The sequence below is a fragment of the Diceros bicornis genome, chromosome 16, assembly GCF_020826845.1.
Source record: "Diceros bicornis minor isolate mBicDic1 chromosome 16, mDicBic1.mat.cur, whole genome shotgun sequence".
Taxonomy (NCBI): Eukaryota; Metazoa; Chordata; class Mammalia; order Perissodactyla; family Rhinocerotidae; genus Diceros; species Diceros bicornis.
Window position 1 is genome coordinate 48,301,265 of NC_080755.1, and position 15,393 is coordinate 48,316,657.

A 15,393-nucleotide genomic window follows, 5' to 3' on the forward strand; every position below is an offset into this window, starting at 1 on the left:
GTTCTGCCAGTGCTGGATTTTATTTGATTTGATATTGGTGGTGGCTTAGGAGGTCCTAGTAGCAATGTCTCTTTTTTTTTTTTCTGCTAGATTTGAAAATTCAGGTTCTCAATCATTCTCTTGCTTCTGTTTTATTCCTGCCTTTTCTTTTCTTTCCTATTTGGTTGTTAGTTTCTTATCTTCATCACTGTGAAAAATTGCTATGTATTTATTTAAATAACAATTTTATGCCTATTTTAGTGAAATAGATATCATTGTAATTGCACTTGTAAGTTTTGGCACTGTTACAACCCCTGTTCTGAACTTCATTTTACAGTAGTTATGCCCCATAGTGAAACATGAGAATTTTCATCTCTGACTGCAAATTTGGTGAAATATCTAATTTTTTGATGCTGAAATTGATTATTTAGAATATTTTATACCAGTTTAGAACAACCATTGCTGATTTGTCTGATTTTTGTTTTTATAAGAATAAAACATTTAAAATATTAGAGTAATATGGATGTATTTTTTAAGTTACAAATATGATTAAAAGGAAAGTTTGGAGTGGTTTACATAAGGTCATGTTTTCTGTTTGAGCTACATTAATATATACATTTTGTAGCTTAAATGTTTGTATGAGAGCATTTTCTTTTTAGAAAATTTCAAGTGAATATTTAATATAATAAAGAGGTTTTGACCAATTGCTTTTAAAAATAATTTGTAGTGAGTGAAAAACTACCTAAGAGACATATATGCAACTAAATAGAGAATAGGCTCCTTCTTAGACTAGGGGTGGGCCAGAAGGTGCTGGTTGCCTGCGGAATGTGAGGGAGAGAGACACAGACAAGAAAGTCCAGACGTGGAAAATAATATATGACTTGTAATTTACTTATTATAGGCTTAACAATAGAGATTTTCTTGTTTTTAATTGACATTCAAAAGTACTGATTAAGGCAAAGAAACTTGCTTTTAGCTGTGTCATAATTTGACAAGTAAATAATGATTGCCTAGTTAATAACCTGTTCATTTTTAGGTATATCAGCTAATGTGTTTGAAGAGCAAAGAGCTTAACTAATTAGTAAAAAGCTAAGAATTTGATATTTGCTAAATGTTCGCAAATGACTGTTTTGCTGAGATTAGAGTTAATGGTACCATATGCTGGTTCTGGTGTTTAACTTGTCCCTCTCATAAATTGATCCAGTGTCATTCATTTTCTTTTAGCAGAAAATATTTTTATTTTAAAATTGTGATCTGGTGGTTGGAAGATTATAAATATTTACTAAACTAATGAGTAACGATAAATACTGAAAAGATTTTCATCTGCTTATTTGGTTAGAGTTTTGGTGTTTAGGTAGATTCAGAAAGAAGTTGAGTTTTGACTTATTGCAATTTTTTTTCCAGAAAAGATGTTCTAAAACAGAGAAATCTTATTCTGTTTTAAAAGTTACTTAAATTATAATTAAGAATATACAAGGTTGATGATTTTTGCTTTCTTATTTTATAGTCATTTCATGTTTACCAAAATATAAAAAGTTGTTAAGAAAAAGTACTAAGCAAAATCAGTTTCTCTCCAAGCTTAAGTAGACATTGAAGAAAAAATGAAATCCTGTCGCTAGGTAGAAAAGATGCTACAGCTGGAGATGAGCTCTGAGGACAGACTGTACACCCTGTCGCAACTTCATATACGTGTCTCAGTAGACAAATAAGTACTTCTGGGTGTTTCTTGGTCATTCTTTCTTTTCCCACTCCTTCTTTTTTGTGCTATTTTAGCATCCGTTAAATAACAAAAATTCAACCGAGTAAATTTTAAAGATCTAGTTGCCTTTATTGAATGCTTCCTCCTATGTAGCAAGTAAAGAGCAACTCCAAAGGGCTACAGAAAGGGAAAGGTTTTTAAAGGCGGGACAAGGAGGTCATAAACAAAAAAGATTATTTCAGGCTTGGGTAACCTACCAATGGGGCACGGAAGGGGTCTATGTGGCAGATTACCTCATCTTCCTTTGGGGGATGGAAAGGATTATCTCACTGGCGCTGACCAGAATATTCCACACTGACCAGTTAATACTACATTCCTGGGGAAGGTTTTAACTGCAATCAGGTTAGGTATAAAGTCTTGGTTTGCTTAGCACAAGTGACTGCATTTGGGGGCTGTTGCTTCTTTTTAACACATCTTTTTACCTGCAATCTTTCCAAATTCTTGCTATAGATTAACATTAATTTAGTGCCAGACTCAGTGGTTCTATATACTTTCAAACTATTTCTATATTCTTTTATTAATGGGAGTTTTAATTTAAAAAATTTGACATATTCGTAGATGATAAATATTGCCTAAATATAGTATTATATAGAGTACCTAAATTGAACAGATTTTATTTTTGTTTTATGTTTAAGGTATTTTTCCCCCATTTTTTAGAGGAATTTTAATTTTTTTTTTTTTTTTTTTTTGCCAAAGTAGTAAAAATCCATTTACGCAAAGTGCTTTGAAATTGAGTTTGATTCGCTGAATAGTCTGGTTAACTGAGCTTTAACTTTTTATGTGATGCAGATTATTTTAAAGAATTAAAATGTAGTAAGAAAGTTAAAAATTTTCCTGAAGATATCCTTTGAGTTATGAAATATTGAAGTATTTAGGACTGTATCATGCCAAAGGATTGTTGAGAACAATTCAGAAAGTTTTTTGGGGGCAGTATTACTATCTGCCAAGTAATGTGTTTAAGTGTTCCAAGAAGTATAAGCTTACATTTTAGGAGGAGGATCAGGCAAGTATTTAAATAAGTCTCCTGCAAGGCCAAGTATAAATGGTCAAGGAGAGAGACTAAAAAAGTGCTTTGGTACCAGGATAAGGGCAGGGGCATATCGTAGACACTCAGAGAAATAAGGAGCTTTGGTAAACTACTCACAAGATGCTGTGAGATCTGTGTGTATATTGACTTTGTGAGGGGTGCTGAAACTTATAGTTTTGAGATCTATAATACTAGGTTATTTGCTATTTCTGTTTCTTCTTAAGAGTATGGAATGTAGAGGAAAAAAATTCAGTTTGAGGTTGTTTTTTTCTTTTTGGTGGTTTGGTTTCTTGGTAAAACAAAATGTGTATACATAGGAAAGATACATATACATGTACTGTATATACATGGGAAAGATACATATACATGTACTGTATATACATGTATGCAAGATATGTGTACATGTGAAAGGAAACTAAAGTGAAGCCATCTACTTAAACAGTATTTGAAATATGTAACATAATATAAAGTTCTATACCATTTTTGTTTGTCATTCCAAGTTGTGTTTTTTGTTTTTAAATTAGTGGTTTTGGCTTTACATACTGCTGTTCAGATATGATAGTTCTTAGGCAGTTTTAATAGGATTCAAGCTTAAAGTGGAACCTTTATATTATTATTAAATTAGATTGCCATTTCAAATCTCATATAAAAGACTTTTTAAAAAAATCTTTTTAAAAACAGACTTGCTAAAATTTTAAGTACCTTAAGTTTTTATCTGCACTTAGAATATTATTTACTGTAGTGTCTTAAAATATTTTATAAATAGGTATATAAAATGCAAAAAGTATTAAAGGTTATTAATGAAAAGTCTCCCTTTCCCTCCTATTCTCCAGCTGTGTGGCTCCCTTAACCCTGAGTGCCAAATCTTAGTCCTTCAGAGGTTTGCTATACCACAGTGTTTTAAAACTTCAAAACTATAGCATTTTAGTTTAATCTTATTCTAATAACTAAGAAATTTAAGTAACACAGAGTGATTAGGATAGAATGCTTTCCAGATTTGAATAGCTGTCAGACGTAGGCTTGGGTGAATTTTCAAAATCTGAACTGTAGTCTAGGGGAGGCCAAAAGAGTATGCCAAATGCCTGGGGAGTCTGAGGAAGAGAGCTGTCGAGAGGGAGGCCAGGTATATTGAAGGCTTCTGGAGTGCTGCAGCAGAAATCTTCCTCTCAATCTCTAGCATTAGGATTGTGTAGTTACAGATGAGAATATTCTGACCTCTTCCCTCCACCTCCCTGCCAGCTTGTTTTACCTTCCCCTCTTATTTATTCTTTTCCTTTTACTATAGCTTCTGGTAGAAAGGATTCCACTCTCCAAGACTCCAAAGAACGTTTTCTTTTATTTCCACGTATTTTATTTTCAGAGAAAGAAACAAGACTTTGGAAAAAATCCTAAGAAAATAATTTAAAAATATCAGGAGTGCTTTAAAAAGCATTTCCCTTAATAAACCAGATAGATATTATTGATAAGAATGAAAGTGCAAAAATTAAAAAAATAACACTAGTGACCGGGTAGAATATCTGTTACCTATGGAACTGTACTGGTGTCTTTGCATGAAGCTCTCCACGTTTCCTCAGTTGATGAGCAGTTGCTGCGTTTAGAAGGATAGCCTGTGACATGGAACATTTGTGTGTGGGAAACAGTTTGATACCATTTATTTACATTTTAAAAACATAAATCCATACTATGTATTTATGGAGACACATATAGGTAGTAAAATTATTAAAATTGAACTGGAGAGATAAGTACCAAATTCAGATTCTGCTTTGCTTTTGGGAATGAGGGGAATGAGTATGGAAGGGAGCAAAAAAGGTGACTTTTTTAAGGGTCGTGTTTTATTTACCTTTAGTAAATGTGTATTTAATATTTATTTCCCTGTATCATTGGTATGGATGATTGGATTATCAGAGCTTTTTTGCTGCTGCTAGAACTTTATTCCGAACAGAATTTTTAGAAAATATTTCAAAATAAATTTAGTACCAATAATATATATGTTTCTCTGTGTGAGCGTATAGGCTAAGTTCTTTAATAGGTTAGTTAAAAAATGATTACTTTTCATTTACTATATCTTATTAAATTTGTATTGTCACATAATCTCCAAAGTATCCAGAAGGGGGCAGCATGGGTTTGTGAAAACAAGGATGTCAGGTATCTAACCTCTTTGTGCCTTCATTTGTCAATATTAAATTCCGAGCTCTTGGAGACAGAGATGTGATAATATGCATGGTATATGTGACTGTGTATACTAATATGGCTAATGCTCGCAGCCGGTAAGAACAATTAACAAATTAGATTTTCTTTTTAATATATTGTCCTTTCTTTCCAAAAAAGTGCCTAAAACTTTTGTTGAATTAGCTCTTATCTTACCTTTTTGAATTTTGACTCTTGTTATTAATTTAATTTGTATGTTACATTTAAAAAGCAATGTCTATAATTATAGCATTGTCTCTGAAGCCAAACAGAGTAAACTTTGGTAATACACATTAAGGAAAAGCAGAACTAACATTTTTCTAATATATCACAATGTACCTAATGTTTGATAACATTCTTTTTTCCTTTAACACTTAATTCTCTTAGATTTTGAGACCATTTTCATGTTCTTATGCATTCAACGCTATCTTTTTGAAATTAATTTTTATTTTTTTAAGTTAAATAATACATTGTTATAGAAAATACAGATATTTTCTAAAGATGGTCTGGTCATCTTTCTGTGTCTCTAAGTGTATCCCAACATCAATTTTTAATGATATTCTGTAATTTATTTAATTTTATCAGAAATTTTATTTATTTATTTATTTTTTAATTTTTTGGTGAGGAGGATCGGCCCTGAGCTAACATCGGCCAATCCTCCTCTTTTTGCTGAGGAAGACTGGCCCTGGGCTAACATCCATGCCCATCTTCCTCCACTTTATATGGCACACCGCCACAGCATGGCTTGCCAAGCAGTGCATGGGTGCGTGCCCGGGATCCGAACCCACGAACCCTGGGCAGTCGCAGCGGAGCATGCGCACTTAACTGCTTGCGCCACCGGCCCCTAGAAATTTTAGAATGTTGCTTTAAAAATTTTTTTTCTCGCATCAACAGTGGTGGTGAAAATTGGTATAGCTAAATATTTTTGTACATCTGGAGTGATTTCTTAGGGTACATTCTTAAATGTGGAATTGCTGTATAAAAGGACATATTAATATTTAAAGTCTTTTGAATAGGTATTGCCAAATTGTCTTTTAAAAGCTTAGGAATAGGTTTATACCACCTATTTACCCTCATAATTCTCCATTATCCTGTTGATAATTTTTTAAGCCTTCCTAATTTTCTGGGTCTGTAAGTAGCTGTACACCCTGTCTCTTGTGTAGGAAGCTGAGAAAATCAGTCATACACCAAGAGACTGTCAGTGAGGGGTCCCTTCACTAGTAAAGAGAAAGATTGCATGCTTATTCTGGCTGTGCTAATATTGTGCCCAATATTTTGGAAATTTACGTATTCCTCTATTTTGGAAAGATTCCTTTAGATCTTAAGTCTTATCTTCGGTAGTAGAGAAGATTATACTGGGCATGAAATTTATGTTTAGTAATAGTCAAAAGTGACTTGGTGCTGAAAACCTTGTGAATGAAATAGTTGTTTAAATTGACTTTTAATTTTGGGCTGAAGACATAGTATGACACAAAGCAAAGACTCAGTTTTCTTGAGTAACTTAATCATAAAGCAATTTAAAAATGAGTGAAAATTTTTTTTTTCACAACTGTAATTATATGTTTATTTTCATGATTTTTTTTTCACTGCAGCAACACTGGTTTATAACATTATGTAAGTTTCAGGTATACATCATTATATTTCGATTTCTTTGTAGACTACATCATGTTCACCCCCCAAAGACTAATTACCATCCATCACCGTACACGTGTGCCCTATTATCCCTTTCATCCTCCTCCCTCCGCCTTCACTTCTGGTAACCAGCAATCTAATCTCTGTATCTATGTGTTTGTTGTTATTGTTGTTCTTTTTATCGTCTACATATGAGTGAACTCATACAGTATTTGACTTTTTCCATCTGACTTATTTCGCTTAGCATAATACCCTCAAGGTCCATCCATGTTGTTGCAAATAGCAAGACTTCATCTTTTTTATGGATGAGTAGTATTCCATTGTATGTATATATCACATCTTCTTTATCCATTCATCCATTGATGGGCACTTAGGTTGTTTCCAAGTCTTCGTTATTTTGAATACTGCTGCAGTGAACATAGATGTGCAAATATCTTTTCGCATTCTTGCTTTCATGTTCTTTGGATAAATACCCAGAAGTGGAATAGTTGGGTCATGTGGTGGTTCTATACTTAATTTTTTGAAGAATCTCCTTACTGTTTTCCATAACGTCTGCACCAGTTTACATTCCCACCAGCGGTGTAAGAAGGTTCCCTTTTCTACACATCTTCTCCAACTCTTGTTATTTCTTGTCTTTTTAATAACAGCCATTTTGATGGGCATGAGGTGATATCTCATTGTAGTTTTGATTTACATTTCCCTAACAATTAGTGGTGTTGAATATCTTTTCATGTGCCTGTTGGCCATCTGTATATCTTCTTTGGAAAAATGTCTGTTCACATCCTTTGCCCATTTTTCACTTGGGCTGTATGTTTTTTTGTTGTTGAGTTATATGAGTTCTTTGTATATTTTGGTATTAACCCCTTATTGGATATGTGATTTGCTAATGTCTTATCCCAATTGTTAGGTTGTCTTTTCATTTTGTTGATGGTCTCCTTTGCTGTGCTGAAGCTTTTTAGTTTGATGTAGTCCCATTTGTTTATTTTTTCTTTTGTTTCTGTTGCCTGGGGAGACATGATATTCAGAAAGGTACTGCTAAGACCAATGTCAAAGAGCACACTGCCTATGTTTCCTTCTAGGAGTTTTATGGTTTCAGGTCTTACATTCAAGTCTTTAATCCATTTTGAGTTAATTTTTGTGTATGATGTGAGACAATGGTCTACTTTCATTCTTCTGCATGTGGCTGTCTAGTTTTCCCAACACCATTTATTGAAGACACTTTCTTTTCTCCATTGTATGTTCTTGGTTCCCTTGTCAGAGATTAGCTGTCCACAGATGTGTAGGTTTATTTCTGGGCTCTTGATTCTATTCCATTGATCTGTATGTCTGTTTTTGTGTCAGTGCCATGCTGTTTTGATTTCCATAGCTTTGTAGTATATTTTGAAATCAAGGAGTGTGATACCTTCAGCTTTTTTCTTTTTCTCAGGATTGCTTTGGCTATTCAGGGTCTTTTGTTGTTCCATATAAGTTTTAGGATTCTTTGTTCTATTTCCAGGAAAAATGTCATTGGGACTTTGATAGGGATTGCAATGAATCTGTGGATTGCTTTAGGACGTATGGACATTTTAACTGTGTTAATTCTTTCAATCCATGAGCATGGAATGTCTTTCCATTTCTTTGTGTCTTTGATTTCTTTCAACAATATTTTATAGTTTTCAGTGGACAGGTCTTTCATCATTTTGGTTAAATTCATTCCTAGGCATTTTATTCTTTTTCTTGCATTTTAAATGGGATTGTATGTTTGATTTCTCTTTCTGCTATTTTGTTGTTAGTGTATAGAAATGCAACTGATTTTTTTATGTTGATTTTGTACCTTGCAACTTGACTGTTTTCACTGATTCTTTCTTTTTTTTTTTTGTGAGGAGATCAGCCCTGTGCTAGTATCTGCCAATCCTCCTCTTTTTTTTTTTTTGGCTGAGGAAGACCGGCCCTGGGCTAACATCCATGCCCATCTTCCTCCACTTTTTTTTTATATGGGACGCCGCCACAGCATGGCTTGGCAAGCAGTGCATCAGTGCGCGCCCGGAATTCGAACCGGCGAACCCCGGGCTGCCACAGCGTAGTGCGCGTCCTTACCCACTTGCGCCACTGGGCCGGCCCCCTCACTGATTATTTCTAATAGTATTTCGGTGTATTCTTTAGGGTTTTCTATGCATAAAATTATGTCATCTGCAAATAGTGACAGTTTCACTTCTTCCTTTCTAATTTGTATTCCTTTTATTTCTTTTTCTTGCCTAATTGCTCTGGCTAGGACTTCCAATATTATGTTAACTAGTGGCAAAAGTGGGCATCCTTGTCTTTTTCCTGTCCTTAGAGGAATAGCTTTCAGTTTTTCACCATTGAGTATGATGTTAGCTATTGGCTTGTCATATATGGCTTTATTATGTTGAGGTACTTTCCTTCTATACCCATTTTATTCAGAGTTTTTATCATAAATGGATGCTGTATCTTGTCAAATGCTTTCTCTGCATCTATTGAGTTGATCATGTGATTTTTATTCTTTATTTTGTTAATATGGTGTGTACTATTGATTAACTTGCAGATTTTAAACCATCCTTGCATCCCTGGAATAAATCCCACTTGATCATGGTGTCTGATCCTTTTAATGTATTGTATTTGATCTGCTGGTATTTCATTGAGGATTTTTGCATCTATACTCATCAGTGATATTGGCCTGTAATTTTCTTTTTTTCTGTTGTCCTTGTCTGGTTTGGTATCATAGTAATGTTGGCCTTATAGAATGAGTTAGAAAGTGTCCCCTCTTCTTCAATTTTTTGACATAGTTTGAGAAGGATAGGTATTAAGTCTTCTTTGAATGTTTGGTAGAATTCACTGGGTAAGATATCTGGTCCTGGACTTTTGTTTTTTGGGAGATTTTGATTGCTGTTTCAGTCTCCTTACTAGTGATTGGACTATTCAGATTCTCTATTTATTCTTTTTTTTTTTTTTTGCTGAGGAAGCTTTGCCTTAAACTAATATCCACTGCCAATCTTCCTCTTTTTGCTTGAGGAAGATTCGCCCTGAGCTAACATCCACACCAGTCTTCCTCTGTTTTGTATATGGGTCACCACCACAGCATGGCTGCTGATGAGTGGTGTAGGTTTGTGCCCGGGAACTGAACCTGGATCACTGAAGTAGAGTGCACCGAACTTAACCACTAGGCCATGGGGCCAGCCCTGGATTCTCTATTTATTCTTGATTCAGTTGTGAAAGGTTGTATGATTCTAAGAATTTATCTGTTTCTTCTAGGTTATACAGTTTGTTGGTGTATAGCTTTTTGTAGTATTCTCTTATAATCCTTTCTATTTCTGTGGTGTCTGTTGTAATTTCTCCTCTTTCATTTTATTTATTTGAGCTTTCTCTCTTTTTTCTTTGGTGAGACTAGCTAAAGGTTTGTCAATTTTGTTTATCTTTTCAAAGAACCAATTCTTAGTTTCATTGATCTTTTGTATTGTGTTTTTCATCTCTATTCTATCTTTATGAGGATGCTCTATGAGCATCCTTATGACTATTAGTTTGTATTCTTTATCAGATAGATTGTTTATCTCTGTTTCCTTTAGTTTTTTTCCTGAGGATTTGTCCTGGTTCTCTTATTTGGAACATGTTCCTTTGTCTCCTCATTTTGCCTACTTCTCTGTGCTTATATTTATGTGTTAGATCAGGTGCATCTCCTGATCTTGGTAATGTGGCCTTATGTAAGAGGTGCCTCATAGAGCCCAGCAACATGCTCCCTTCTCGTCACCTATGCCAAATGCTCCAGGAGTGTCACCTTTGTGGGCTTTGTGTCCCCTTCTGTTGTGGCAGTGTTGCTATTGCTGTGGGCACACAGGTAAGCTAGGCTGGCCCCTGGGCTGGCTGGTCATAAGGCTCTGCCATGTGTGACTGCTACAGTCACTTTATTGGCCAGAACAAGCCCTGGCACAACTGGCTGTGAGGTCTAATAGCACACAAGTGCTGCTGTTTTCCTGTTAAGTGAGTCAGGCCCCCAGTGTGGCTGGTTGCTAGGCTTAGGGGCTCACAATTGCTGCAGGCTTCCCGTGAGCTCCCTGTGGCAAGCAGCTGTTAGCTCTCTTTTGGGTGGGGCAGAACTCTGGCCAGATCTGGCTATGCTGCCCTGTGTACACAGCTGCTGCGGGAATGCAGATGGGTGGAGCTGGCCCCAGGTGTGGCGGCACACAATCATTTGAAGTGTTGGAAGATGGACAGGTCCCCTCCGTGGCTGTTTGCGATGGCCAGTGGCACAAATCTGCCCACACGCGACACCACCATGGAGCCACACATGCCCCATCGATGCAGACCTGCTGGCCCTGCTGCTGACGTTGGCCCACAAGTTCAGCCTGCGTTTGCTCTAGGTAGAGCCAGGCCCTGGGGCCAGCTGCTTGGTGCCTGGCTGTGCTTGATTGCCTCGGGTGCTCTACTGGGCCAGCAGGCCCCTGCACTAACAGGCTAGAGAAAGGAATCCAATGGTGACTGCCAATGTCTGTGTCAACACTACAGAACTAGGTCACAATAATGGCTGCCGCTAATGTCTCAGTCTCTGGGTGGGTGGGGTGTCCTTAGTAAGTGAATCTCCTTTACCAGTGGACTATGCACTTTCCTATCTACTGTTTTTGTGCTGGTTTCTGGGTGGGGTGAATCTGTACGTGGGCCTTTAAAAGCAGGTTTTTCTTTTTCTGGAGTTCCATAGTTTTCCCGGGTGTTTTCCCCCTTGGTTTTCAAAGCTAGCAAAGCCAGGTAAAATGGGATTTCATCTCTGTTGTGCTGAATGTACAGGCTTGGATGCCTAATATGGAGCTCACATCCCCCGCTCCTCCAGGAAAAGCTCTGTACCTTTGAGATCACTCCTGGCTGTGAAGCGCTGAGGCTAGAATGTGTTATTTTCCTTGGTGGATCTGTATCTCTACCTCTTCCACCCCTGTCTGTGTTGTCTCTTGTTGTGAGGGTTCTTTTTATCCAGTTTTCAGATCTCTCTCAGAGGAAATTGTTCCAGAGGTAGTTGTAGATTTCTTGTGTCTGTGGGAGAAGGTGAGTTCAGGATCCTCCAATGCCACCATCTTCCAAACTCCTCTAAAATTTATTTTAAAATGGCAGAAATTATTAGGAAAAATAGAATGACTTTTAAGGGTAAGTAGTTAGTTACATGCAGCATATTTTTGAGCCATCATTCATTCAGCAGATATCTGAGTGCCTGCCATATACCAGGTACCCTTGAGAACCAGGCATATAATAGTGGATGAGATATAGTCTCTCTTTGATAGAATTTTGTGCAATGAGGCAGCCAGATTAGAAAACAGGTAAGTATAATGCAGCATGATAAATATTATGAGGTAGTCGTTCTAGGACCTCCCTGAGTACTAGACCCTTAGAGAGGTCCTAAAAAGGGTACTTAGTAGGCCAGCTTAGAGTGGTTTTAGAAGACTTTCAAGAAAGATATCATCTATGGTATTTGTTTTAGTTTTGTGGATGTGTATAGAGCCATGCATGGAACATGAACAACCTCTGTTTACAGATTAGTATTGTGTATGTTATGTGGAGGAGTCTGGAGCTCTTGATAAGTTGTCATTACTGGTACCTGATGGATCTGTCTGTGGCACTTGCTGGCAGGAATTTGATGTATTTGTACATTACTTTGAAATAATGACAAAGAGCTCAGAGTAATGGTTTTGTATGTGCTGTAAGCTAATTGTATATGAGACGTTTTGGGCACTTTATTTCATCCTGCTTAGGAAGGGTATTTGGAAGAAAAAAGTTAAGGTAATAAAAAGTGAAATTGTCCTGAAAAGTAAAATATTCTAGGTACTCTTCCAAAGAAAGATTTGACGACAGAGTAAAGTGGAATGAAAATGGAATGATGCAAGATTAGAAAGGAAGAATGTATACCAGAAACAACAATGAAAAATGCCAGTTAATGTATGATAATTTTTTTTATAGTCATAATCAGTTTTTTTTCTTAGACGTTGGTGAAGACTTTCAAAAGGAGTTGGAGAAAACTTTCTGTTAGTTTTCTAAAACTCTCCAACAGTTCTTTGTAGGCATGTGGAGCATAAAATAATGAACCACTGGTTGGGCATGTCAGGAGAATAGGGCCTTTAGAACCAAACAGACCTGGATCTGTGTCTTTGTCTTGGGGTAACTTGAACAGGTTACTTAACATTTTGGAGCTCTAGTGACACTTTCTGTAAAGTATTAAAGTTTGGAGGTAATGCCTTGCCTATAATAGGAGCGCGTTAAATCATTATTATTGTCATTATTATTTCTATTTTCAGTCATCTACATTCTCATTTGGATGATAAAAGCCTAAATATGTTCATTTGTTTCCAGCATTGGAATGACTTTATTGTAAAATATACTTTGTTCCTAAGTCAGGAACTACTTTTCATGTCTTTGTTTCCCAGATATGGGCAGGTGGTTTTAGAATCTGCCCAAATTGAGGATGAGTCCCCTTTCTCTGTCAGTCTGACTTTGCATCTTTTTATTGCATGAGACAGAAGTTTTAAGGTATCGCAAGACGGCAATTGCATAAAAGGGTTTTCCTCTCCCCTAATTCCCTAGAAATTGTAGTCTCAAGTATTGTGCTTTTCCTGCTCATTGCCTGAACTTTGGAGTTTTTAGCTGTGTGAGAGGCCCAAACTGTGTGATTTCTTTTGGAAATTTGTGGTTAGATTACAGAAGGGTATGACTGTTCCCTTGCAAAGCCTTTGGCAGCATGACCCGAGATGATCAAGGCGGGAGTTGGAGCCCATTTATTGCTTTTCTTAGGCGTAAATTATTGGCTAGACACAACCTTCTTTTCTAATTGTGGACACTGAAGGTTAGGTTTCTCTATGTTCTTTGATATAGATTTGAAAAGCAAGCCAGCATCCTTTCTAAACAAAGAGGTAAAGAGGTATTTTTAGCGTATGTGTTCTCGTAATTTACCGCTAGGAAAGAGATACACAGATTCTTTCAGTTATCTCCAGTTAGAAAAATGGGGACGGTATCTATTAACCCATTTGTTTCCATGAGAAAAGAAAAAAGATTTTCTGTAGTTATGTCAGAGGTATGTAATTTTGGTGTTTGGTGTTTATTTCTTGTAAGGATACAGGTATGATCGGGATAAATAGGTTGAAGCTAAGCACGCAGATTCGAAGTTACTAGGTCAGATGGATGGTGCCATTCAAGTTCTAAGTGAGGAGTCAGACAGTAGAAGCGCAGGCCCAGCACCCGCCTGGAGTCGTAATTCAGTGCACCCTGAGCAGTGAGGCCCTTTGTGACAGAAGACGTTAGTCCCTGCATGTGTGCTGCCCAGGGTTTGGGTGTGAGGTTGGACAATAACTGGAGACAGCCGACTGGTGTGCGGAGAGGGGAGGGCAATACTTTTGAGTTCCTTAAAAAAATATTTGGATATTTTCAGGGTATGCAGATTTGACTATCTCAGTCTTTAAAACCCATAAATGTGTAAGTGAAATGAGAGAAAACATTTTAATGTTTTAAAGGCATGAAGTGAAAAGTTATAAAATAAATTCAATGGAAAAACAGTGTTAGGAAATGTTCAGGGAACAGTGGAAAGTGGTCATGGAGTTGTTGGATTGAATACTTTCATTGACTCAAATTGTTAAAAGGCTAAAAACTTTAATTAATGTAATTTTAAGTTAATATATGAGTGATAGTGATGATTATGCAGGTGGAACTTTTCAGATTAAAGGAGAGGTGTTAATATGAGAGGAAAATCTTGACAAGGGGAAACTGACATACTTGAAGAATTATAAATATCTTCGTGTTTCCTAGTGGATAACATTGGTAACTCCTTCAGAAAATAAATAAAATTATATTTTAAAAGATGGAATTGATGATATATAATGACATAATAATGGTAAAGATATTAACTACTATCATCTTTTGTATGCATGATGTGTTGTTAGTCACTGTGCTAATTTCTTTGTGTACATTTTATTTAATTCACACAATAGTTCTGTAAGGTGTGGTTATTGCTGTAATCACATTATACAGAAAAATGAGGCTCAGAGAGGTTAAATAACTTGCCCAAGTCACAGTTAGCAAGTGGTAGAGCTGGAATTTGGTCCTAAGTAGTTTGACTGGACAGGCTGAACTTATTCGCCATGCATACTGCCTCCTAGTAGATGTAATTGTGTATTTAAAAATAATTGCATTTCTTCAGTTTTTGACTGTATTTTTCATTATTGATTTACGTAATTAAATATGATTTTGATGCATACTTAATTTTGAATGGCTAATTTATTGAATATTTATCTTTCACTTTGTAGCACAAAACACAGCCATTCCTATATTTCTGATTTTTCTTTAGAGAACTGTGCATTGCTCACTTCTCTTGTAATTTATCTTTGTTTTTCATCTTTAATTATTCAGGTTTGGAGTTTTTTCATTTTAGTCCACTTTCACCTTCTCTTACTTGTAACACATTGCTTGCTTTTTAAAAATATGATATAAGTTTTAGCTGCAATTTTATAAATTTAATATATACACAGTTAAAATGTTTGAAAATCAAAGTAGCTAAGAAGGTAAAAGGTCACCTGTTATCCTTCTACAAATAAGAAAGCCACAATTAACATTTTGATGTCTTTTCCTCCAGCTTTTTTAGATCCACTTACTATATTATTTGTGATTATATTGTAAATATAGTTATCTGTGCACATTGCATCTTCATTTAATATTATAACATACTTTTCTAAGTTATACTTATTCGTGAAAGTAATTTTTAATGATTGTATAACATTACATTATGTGAGCATACCATATTTACTTAGCAGTTCTCCTACTTTGGATATATAGATTGTTCCCAATTTGAACT

The 15,393-nt window shown here is 35.9% G+C and overlaps 1 protein-coding gene across 4 annotated transcripts in view; it reads left to right on the forward strand.

Moving 5' to 3' along the window:
• Positions 1-15,393, forward strand: part of WDR7 (WD repeat domain 7) — a 359,360-nt gene that overhangs the window by 51,582 nt on the left and 292,385 nt on the right. The window lies entirely within an intron of this gene.